Source organism: Astatotilapia calliptera, chromosome 15 (genome assembly GCF_964374335.1).
Source record: "Astatotilapia calliptera chromosome 15, fAstCal68.1, whole genome shotgun sequence".
Classification (NCBI taxonomy): domain Eukaryota; kingdom Metazoa; phylum Chordata; class Actinopteri; order Cichliformes; family Cichlidae; genus Astatotilapia; species Astatotilapia calliptera.
In genome coordinates, this window is record NC_137436.1 from 27,477,715 (window position 1) to 27,488,102 (window position 10,388).

General features: G+C 42.7%; 1 long non-coding RNA gene across 2 annotated transcripts; it reads right to left on the reverse strand.

Moving 5' to 3' along the window:
* Nucleotides 1-4,611: 4,611 nt before the first annotated feature.
* Nucleotides 4,612-10,375, reverse strand: LOC145420352 (uncharacterized). 2 transcript variants are annotated; one of them, XR_013901655.1, is made up of 4 exons: nt 9,527-10,375; nt 9,297-9,399; nt 5,881-6,060; nt 4,612-5,722 (listed from the first exon to the last, which is right to left on the reverse strand). It is a non-coding gene; the product is annotated as an uncharacterized LOC145420352 (long non-coding RNA). The 2 variants fall into 2 exon arrangements; XR_013901656.1 differs by lacking the exon at nt 5,881-6,060 and having other exon boundaries at nt 9,527-10,344.
* Nucleotides 10,376-10,388: the final 13 nt, after the last annotated feature.

Below are 10,388 nucleotides of genomic sequence, written 5' to 3' on the forward strand. Positions count from 1 at the left end.
CAAGTGCTCACTCCTCCCTGAAGAATGCAGCTCCAAAGAGCAATAAAATGGCAGATAAAGAGACAGCAGCAAGTCCTGAGCAAAGAGTCCCAGCAAAGCAGCAGCAATGTGGACAAACAGCATCAGAGAAGAAGAGCAAACCCATCATCCTGACTGATCGGATGAATGGCACTGTGTCTACCACAAGCTGAAACTTCACTGTGCATGTGAAGAAAACGTTTGAGGAGAACTGAACAGTTGGAGTTTGACATTTGCCACCTTTGGAGTAAAATGACAAGAAGAGACAGTGGAACACAGGACAAAGCTGAAGGAGAACTGCCGGGACTGTTGAAGTGGGAGAGGACAAAAGAGTGAGAGGACAACAGAGTGAGAAGACTAGGTGAGAACACATAGGAATTATTTAATGTGGGAAATCAAAATTTGGGTTAGCAAACCTGGGGAAAAGAAAACTGACTGCTTAAGTTGGAAAATTGTGAAGGGGTCTGAAACACTGCAAAAATAGAAACATATACAAAATCACACACACAAGCACAACATGCATTAACCCTACTAACACTTCCAAACACAAGAGAGCTTATGAAGATTAGACAACATCTTAAGCGTGTGAGTCTGTTTATCATCTTATCCAAGTCACCTCGTGTGATGCAAAAACCAGTGGACTCATAGCACATTAGTTAAGAAGTGATCAAATAATAGCAGAGAAATGTGTAGGAAAGGCAGAGAACATGCTCTGCTGGAGATGCAGCTCCACAGACATGCATTAAACCTGCCTAATAACACAAACACACATGCGATGAAAATTAGCTTGTTATCTTTCATCAGTGTTAAAATAGTGTCAATTTAGCAGACACTTGTTATCAAATGCTGAATTTATCCAATGCAAAAATTGACTCTCTAGGTTGCAGGACAACAATTTAAACTTTTGTGGGAAAAAAGATTCTGGTTTGACCAACCAGTGATCAGATAATAAATTTAGTTGTTAATATAGTAAATTGGGAGAAGCTTCCTGCTTGATTGATGCAGCACAAGTTTACTACTAAATTTACTGTATGAGGGAAATTCTCTTTTAGTGATAACATTTTGAACATGCATTTCTGTTGTCCTGTCATCCTAGTGGGTTAATAGCTGATTCAAATTAGTTGATCGTTCTTAGATTAATGAAAGGTGATTGAATTCTAGCACGAGTGAATGGGATGTGTTGGAGTTGTTGTGTGTTGAGTGGAGACTCTAAAACACTGAGTTTCCTGCTTTGATGTGCGAGTGAATCCTGTATTTAGATACACAACTCTGAATACGTCAGAACAAACTTCTTTTGTGAAGTGCATGACAGCATGTCACATGTTTTATGATGAAGGGAAAAAAGGAAAATTGAATAAAATAGATCTGTGGCCTAAATGAGTGAAGAGCACAGACCTGGTGATTAAACTCATAAGTTAAAGAAGACATTAGGCTTATGTTGTGAGTTGTGCAGCTGATGGTTGGTTTGGAGTGAATCTAGCTGATGATTCTTCTCCTGTTGTGAAGTTGATGAGGAGCTTGTGTCATGACTTAACAAGGCCTTTTTATTTTGATACTTTCACAGTGCACTGAGAGTTTGGTTTGATAATCTTTGTTATTTGTTATTTTTCATTTTTGAACAGGCACTGATTTTGTTTGTCTATTTCTTTTCTTTAAGCAGATCTGCACGTCAGAAATTAAAAGTGCTATACGACCTGTCGAGAAAGCTGTTACAAGTGAGTTTTCTCCACATTGAAATGGGCTCAGGAGAAAGCTACTTATTTGGGACAATATTAAGGGATTCAGCAGCAATGTAATCCGATCTAAAGTTCTTTTTCTTTTTGAAATGACGTCATTTTGCTGGAAGTGGAAACTAAATGCGACGACAGGTTCCACTATCAGCAAAGAAAGAATGAATGAATGCATGAATGAAAGGAAATAAAAAACAAACTGACTGACTGGTAAAAGCTGACAGGACTTGACCACGACTCAAGGTTAACCTCCACCTAGACAGGACAAAAGGGTGGATGAATTTATGTGTTTTTTGTTACAGGAGCAGAAAGATGACAGCAACATTCGAGGTTGCATGACGATTTAATCTTTTAAATGCCATTTTCTCTGTCTGTGAATTTACTATGTGTGTGTCATTCACTAACTTGTGTTGCTCACAGACATTACTGTGAGAAATTGTATACATCTGCGCAGCGCTAACATTTGCATTTTCTTTTCTATAGCATTACAGTTCTTCATGTGGTTTGATCACATGATTTATACCAGGACAACTGGTTGATGTTTTTCCTACTACAGGATTTCTGGGTTTATGTGTGAAGAAAACTGTGTTTACAGGTCATGAGTGGTGATGCTGTTACACTGTGTTTTTGGGAAAATGTGAAGGTTACTTTGATGATGTGAATAACATGTGAGAAATTTCCTGTGTTGAAAACTAGTGTCACTTCTTTCCACAGTTATGGAGTTGACTTTATGGTGTTTTTATGGCACCTCTGGAATGTGGATGGCCGACGCCTGCCCACCAGGATGATCAATGTGTATTACTAATGTTTGTTTTTCTGAGACTGCATGTAGAAGATTCAGCTGAAGCGGACAAGTGACATGAGAAAAATATATAAGGGATTGTTTATGGAATAGTTGAAGATGGGCTATTGAGCTCATAGTAATATATAAGTGGAGTGACCTTGCTTAAGAGAAGTCACTGATTACATTAATGTTAACTGAGTACATGGGATGATCCATGTCTGAGGCAAATTATGGTAATAATAGTGATTTAATGATTTGACAAAACCTGCACATGACACTTGTCTTGCTGATGCTGAATGCTTGTTACTCTTATGATACAATTGTTTATAAGTGTGAAGTTTGATTTTATTTCCAGATCTTGTTTTCCAGGCCATGATGGTGTGTATGCAGGCTCCTGGTGGAGCCAGTTTTTAAGACAGGGATCCAGGTTTGGTGAGTTGACGCATGAGAGTGTCCATGCGTCAAGAGGTGGGGTCCAGAATTAACATTAAACAATGTTTACTATTATTGTTGCAGTGATTTGTGTGATTAGCTGTTTATTTACAAGTATTAAACCTATGCAAGTGGTGCATCCATGTTCAGATGAGGCTTTGATGGCCTATAAGTGAAGTTCACTGAACTAAAGAATGTTGTTTGATGATTGTTGACATGCTCTCCAAATAGAAGTTTTCCCTCCTAGCAAGGAAATACAGGTGCAGCAGTAATCTCCTGAGAAATCTTAAGAGGCCCAGTGAGAAGCAAGAACCATTCCAGGCATAGCTGACAGCCCAGGCAGTGGTTGAGGTCAAAGGTCGAGCTGGTTGGGGTCCATCATGAGATCAGACTTTGGAGCCACAGCAAGGACCATGAAACTGCATTGGAATGAGAGCTGTGCCACGGGAGGTTTCCAGAGGCCAACAGAGGAGATTGTGGACAACAGACGGGCACCTGAAGGATGAGGGGAGCGTGCCAAGCTCCATCGACAACGCAGAGGGAGTCTAAGGAAGACATCATGATTCTGTGAAAAGCACAGGAACCAGAAGCTATGGTGGTGATGACAGCAGTTTCCTATGAGGTCTGCAGCTTTGGAAATAGCTGAGACCCATGTTGACAAACAACAAAACCAACTGGTATGTTTGGATGTTTATTCTACATACATTTGGACTCTGGTCCTATGGACAATGATGGAAACAACTGGAAGAGACATTCATGACGCCCTGCAGAACTCAAACCACTCTGCAGAGACATGTGATTTGCACACCCGGAGGAAGCATCACCAAGCTGAGATGTTTTTGAAAATGTTACTTCTTATTTTCACTATTAAATTAACAATTTCTTTGTTTGCTCGTAGGATGCAGTTTGCCATTGGATGAGATCAATGAGGAATGGGATAACTGCTAATACATTTATTAAACTGTGTATTTTTTCAGTAATTTAGGGTGATTTGACATATGCTGAGTATAAAAATGTTTGCATTGAAACTGACAGACATGAGGTATTCGTAACTGGGAACTTTTCAAGCATAAAGGTCAAAAAGGGGGGAAATGTTAGATTTGTATTGTTGATTGTCATTTATGCTTAGAAATATTTACCCACATATGCTTAGAAGTGTATAATCATTTGTAGATTGAAAGAATGTCTCATCCTAGGAGGTCTGTAACAGCTCTGTGTAGCATGAAGGGGGAGTGCGTTCACTCTCTCTACAGAGTGTTCTGGAATAGATCACACCTCCTAGGAGAGGTCGTATCTTCTCTTGCTGATATATGGTTTAGCAAACACACGTATATCTGTTTAAGTATAAGAGCCTTTTGTTAGATGGACCCAGACGTCCTGGCACCAGCTAGCACCAGAGTCTTCACAGGGTCACATCTTGACCTCACACACACACACACATACACACATACACACACACACACACACACACACATACACAGGCAAGGTACTCTTTGTGTGTATGTAGACGTCATATGTTAATGAACCTATGCATATTCATGTAACCTCAATAAAAGAACAGTGGTACGGGAGAACGGACGAGAGCAACTGGGGTCAGACGAGGGAACGGCGTCTGTCCGGTTTTCTCCCATGCAAAGCAAATCAAAATCAAATCAAATCACTTTTATTGTCACATCACATGTGCAGGTACATTGGTACAGCACATGTGAGTGAAATTCTTGTGTGCGAGCTTCACAAGCAACAGAGTTGTGCAAATACAATAATGTAAACAAGCAAAATACAAGAATGGCTACATCTGAAACTAATAATATATGTACAATATATAATAGTATATGCATTTCTGGATGTGTATACTAAATATTTTTCTACGTGTGTGTGTGTGTGTGTGTGTGTGTGTGTGTGTGTGTGTGTGTGTGTGTGTACACATATTTTACAAATTAAATAGAGTAAACAATAAATAAAATATATAAAATAAAATATACAGAGTTGAGACATATGCAAAACAGTTGCATTACTGTACAGTATGGAGTGCATAATGTTAAAGTTCCAGTAGTGAAGCTGAGGTGTCTATGAAGTGTTCAGCAGTCTGATGGCCTGGTGGAAGAAGCTGTCTCTCAGTCTGCTGGTACGGGACCGGATGCTGCAGAACCTCCTTCCTGATGGAAGTAGTCTGAACAGTTTATGGCTGGGGTGACTGGAGTCCTTGATGATCCTCCCCGCTTTCCTCAGGCACCGCTTCCTGTAGATGTCTTGGAGGGAGGGAAGCTCACCTCCAATTATCCGTTCAGAGCACCGCACTACTCGCTGGAGAGCTTTGCAGTTGTAGGCGGTGCTGTTGCCATACCAGGTGGTGATGCATCCAGTGAGGATGCTCTCAATGGCACAGTGATAGAAGGTCCTGAGGATGCGGGGGCTCATGCCGAATCTTTTCAGTCTCCTGAGAAAGAAGAGGCGCTGCTGCGCCTTCTTCACTGTTTTGTTTGTGTGTACTGACCACGTAAGATCCTCAGCCAGGTGTACGCCAAGGAACCGGAAGCTGCTCACTCTCTCCACAGCAGCGCCGCTGATAGTGATGGGGGTGTGTACTTCTCTGCACCTCCGGAAGTCCACTATCAACTCCTTTGTCTTTGCGACGTTGAGGGTGAGATGGTGCACGAGTAACATGAAGAACTTTGAAGAACTTTGCCTACTTGTGTCTTGCTTTGCAGTGTAATTATATTGTCTTCAACGTTCCAGCGGATAGGTACAAGCTACAAACCTATCAGCAGGAAACAGAAAGTAAGATTAGTGAACACAAATGTTGCAACCACATATCCATCCCTGACACAAGACAAAAAAATATATGGTGTTTCAGCCTCAGAGTATGAAGATGAAGAAAGTTTTTCTCCTGATCCATTCCGTGAGGTGAGCACTTACCCTATGGTAGAGGTTGCTAACCCACATTTTGGAGTGGATGGGGATAACAGCCGCACTATTCATGTTTACCAGCCATGGACCGAGTCTGAATGTGCTGAAGCTTGTAAAAGTCTTGGAGACCCATTGACCAATGTTGATGAGTTCATAGCTCGACACAGACAGCTTTGTTCTTCATACCGTCTAAATGGACAGGAAACTGAGATTACTTTTAGGAGATGTCTCACTTATAATTGGACTCGTGTCAGAGGACAGTACACAGGTAAAGGGCCAGGTGATAACACCTTGCCCTATGGAGATGCAGGTCTCGTTGTCCAAATTAATGGAGTGTACGATCGTCTCAGAGATCCTTTTAGAACAACTGCAGACTACACCAAAATCTCACAATGCACACAGAAGGAAGGAGAGGATGTTCATGAGTATAGGGGTAGATTAGAGGAAGTGTTTAAGAGGCATAGTGGACTTGAAGAGAATCCTGACGCAGCAGGCCCCTATCAACAGCAGCTGAAACATGCCTTAATGAGTGGGTTCCACCCACCCATTGCAGATTTTATTAGAAAACAAAATGTAAATCACACCACAGATGGAGTTACTCAATGTATGAACTGGGCAAGGCATGCACAGGATGTGATTAAGGGCAAAAAGAAAAAATTGCAAAATACACCAAATGTTGCCACATTTTATGTTGATGAAGAGTCTCAGGTATTTTTTCAGGGACAGACTAGACGTGGCAGAGGCCGAGGAGGAGTTAGAGGAGGAGTCAGGGGGGGCAGAAGTAATTGGCCACCCCGGAGAGGACAAAGGAACAGGGATGAGTGTTACAGGTGTGGAAAAATAGGCCATTATGCTAAAGAGTGCCCTAAAGACCTATGTGAGGAGTATAGACGACCAGGTCCACATAACCCCTCATATAATAAATGACTAGTATCTGCTGACACTGTTAACACACATGCATGTTTAAACACCCCATCAGACTGCCAAAAACAACAACCAGTGCTGTATTTTACTTTCAGGGTGGTGCAGCTCAACAGGATGACTAACGCGGAGTCTCATGCAATGATCCCGCGTCGGTGGGAGCTCCAAGACTCTCCTAAGTAGCTCCCCCGACGAGGCCTGACCAGCAGCAGGTGTGTGGCTTGACAGGCTCAGAAAAGTCAAAAATAGTGAGATATCTTGCAGAGGGATGCAGCAGTCTCAAAATTGCAAAGCTTCTGAAGCGTGATCATCAAACAATCAAGCGTTTCATTCAAAATAGTCAACAGGGTCGCAAGAAGCGTGTGGAAAAACCAAGGCACAAAATAACTGCCCATGAACTGAGAAAAGTCAAGCGTGCAGCTGCCAAGATGCCACTTGCCACCAGTTTGGCCATATTTCAGAGCTGCAACATCACTGGAGTGCCCAAAAGCACAAGGTGTGCAATACTCAGAGACATGGCCAAGGTAAGAAAGGCTGAAAGACGACCACCACTGAACAAGACACACAAGCTGAAACGTCAAGACTGGGCCAAGAAATATCTCAAGACTGATTTTTCTAAGGTTTTATGGACTGATGAAATGAGAGTGAGTCTTGATGGGCCAGATGGATGGGCCCGTGGCTGGATTGGTAAAGGGCAGAGAGCTCCAGTCCGACTCAGACGCCAGCAAGGTGGAGGTGGAGTACTGGTTTCATTATCATCATCATTTATTTGTATAGCACTTTAAGAACACACCAGGCAGACCAAAGTGCTGAACAACACAGATCAAAACAACAACCAAATTAAAAATACCATAAAATCATTACAAACAATAAAATAAATAAGGTGTCAGTTTCCTACAGAGTTAAAAGCCAGGGAATAAAAATAGGTTTTCAATCTGGACTTAAAGACCTGCACTGATGACGCTTGTCTAATTTGGAGGGGAAGGTTATTCCAGAGCATCGGAGCCGCAATTGAAAAGGCACGGTCTCCTCTGTATTTCAGCCGCGACTTAGGGACCGACAGCAGCAGCTGCTCAGCTGAACGGAGCGAGCGAGGAGGAACATGTGGCTTCAGCAAGTCAGATAAGTACACAGGGGCCAGACCATTTAAAGATTTAAAAACCAATAAAAGGACCTTAAAACGAACCCTAAAATCAATGGGAATGGTTTGGGCTGGTATCATCAAAGATGAGCTTGTGGGGCCTTTTCGGGTTGAGGATGGAGTCAAGCTCAACTCCCAGTCCTACTGCCAGTTTCTGGAAGACACCTTCTTCAAGCAGTGGTACAGGAAGAAGTCTGCATCCTTCAAGAAAAACATGATTTTCATGCAGGACAATGCTCCATCATACGCGTCCAAGTACTCCACAGCGTGGCTGGCAAGAAAGGGTGTAAAAGAAGAAAAACTAATGACATGGCCACCTTGTTCACCTGATCTGAACCCCATTGAGAACCTGTGGTCCATCATCAAATGTGAGATTTACAAGGAGGGAAAACAGTACACCTCTCTGAACAGTGTCTGGGAGGCTGTGGTTGCTGCTGCATGCAATGTTGATGGTGAACAGATCAAAACACTGACAGAATCCATGGATGGCAGGCTTTTGAGTGTCCTTGCAAAGAAAGGTGGCTATATTGGTCGCTGATTTGTTTTTGTTTTGTTTTTGAATGTCAGAAATGTATATTTGTGAATGTGGAGATGTTATATTGGTGTCACTGGTAAAAATAAATAATTGAAATGGGTATATATTTGTTTTTTGTTAAGTTGCCTAATAATTATGCACAGTAATAGTCACCTGCACACACAGATATCCCCCTAAAATAGCTAAAACTAAAAACTACTTCCAAAAACATTCAGCTTTGATATTAATGAGTTTTTTGGGTTCATTGAGAACATGGTTGTTGTTCAATAATAAAATTATTCCTCAAAAATACAACTTGCCTAATAATTCTGCACTCCCTGTATGCATACTCTCTCTCTCTTCGTGTGTGTGTGTGTGTTTCTCAGGTGAAATTCAGTACGGTTCCGACAAGAGTTTTGTGTTAATGTACAATCCTTAATATGTTTTGTGTGTGTGTGTGTGGGGGGGGGGGGGGGGGGTGTTCGCCCAGGGTGCCAAACAGGCTAGGACCGCCACTGTCTGCAACAGAAATGAAGTTATGCGCATGCGCCCGCTATCGGCGGCTGGCACTGTGACCCTCTGACCCCGCCCACAGGCTCGCCCGGAGACTCTCGCAGACACCGAGCCGTCCTTCAGACTTTGTCCGAGTTTCTGGAAGCTTCAGCGGGGACCGCGGGAGCCTGCTGCCCCCTCGGGGTTTGCAATAAGGATACGAGCTTACCGCCTCTCTGTCTCTTTAACGGAAACACGAAGCAGCTCGTGAGCCAAAACTTTTCAGTGACCTGCTGACAGATTCCAGGTAAGTTTGTGTGATGAGCTTCTTCTGTTCCCGGTGAAATACACCTGTACCTGTGGGAGCAGCGGAGCGGCTGAAGCTGCTCCGTCCTCCGGTGTTCCAGATCAACTGGCGTTGGTCGAACAGATGTGTGGCAGTCTTGCGTTTCAGGAGCTCCTACCGACAAACCAGCAAAAAAAACGCCAAATGTGTCATCTGTGACACTTGTGAGGTTATCTCAAACACACTCCGTCAGTCTTGATGCTGTTGAACAACAAAATGTTTAAAAATGTGGCGAGTTTACCTGGTGATATCCTCATGCGCGACGCGATCGCGAAAACAGCAAACAAGTAACACCACGCCGTTGTTGTTCACAGGACAGCAAGAGTAAACGATCGGGAGACCCTTGTCGTCGTTATCGTTCCACTCGCACGGTTTATTTCACCGAATTCAGCGTTTTTGCTCCACAACTAAAGCGAGCAGTTTGCTCTGTGCACTAACATGGACTCGAGTCAACCAGCGCCACCTCTGGCCAAGTGCCACAGCCTACAGCCAGATCAACCTGTGACACACATCTGCACCACGTTTGAATTCGTGTCATGCACATTTGTACCTTTCAATTGTGTGTTTGTGCGTCATGCAAACAAACCTTTGAAATGAATGAAATGATATCATGTATTTAATATCAGCCTACATTTGTACAAAATGCCAAATGACATACACATAAGAATCACCATCCTGATATCAATACTTTTGCCCATACGAAAAATGTCGTGAACACACTAATATTTCACCAGTGTTGTAACATCACATGTCGTTAGCGTAGTCTGTCTGTGTCTTCCCTCTGCAAACAAACATGTTAGAGTTGGTTGTGATATACAGTCTGCATAAGTGTGGTCAATCTAATAAACATTTGTAAGGAGATGGCAGTTACTGTGAATGTACAGCAGGTGATTAGTAATAAACAGCCAGACAATGACTCTGACAATCTCATTCAATCTTGCAGATTGCACCTTCTGTGGAAAGTGGTACCACACAGTGTGTGTGGACTTCCCCTGTGCAGAAGGCGACTACAAATGTTGTGGGTGCTAAATAAACAGAAAAAAGTGATCCCTGTTGTCTTTGCTTACTGATTGTTTTCAGTGTTGACAATCCACATTGCTGGC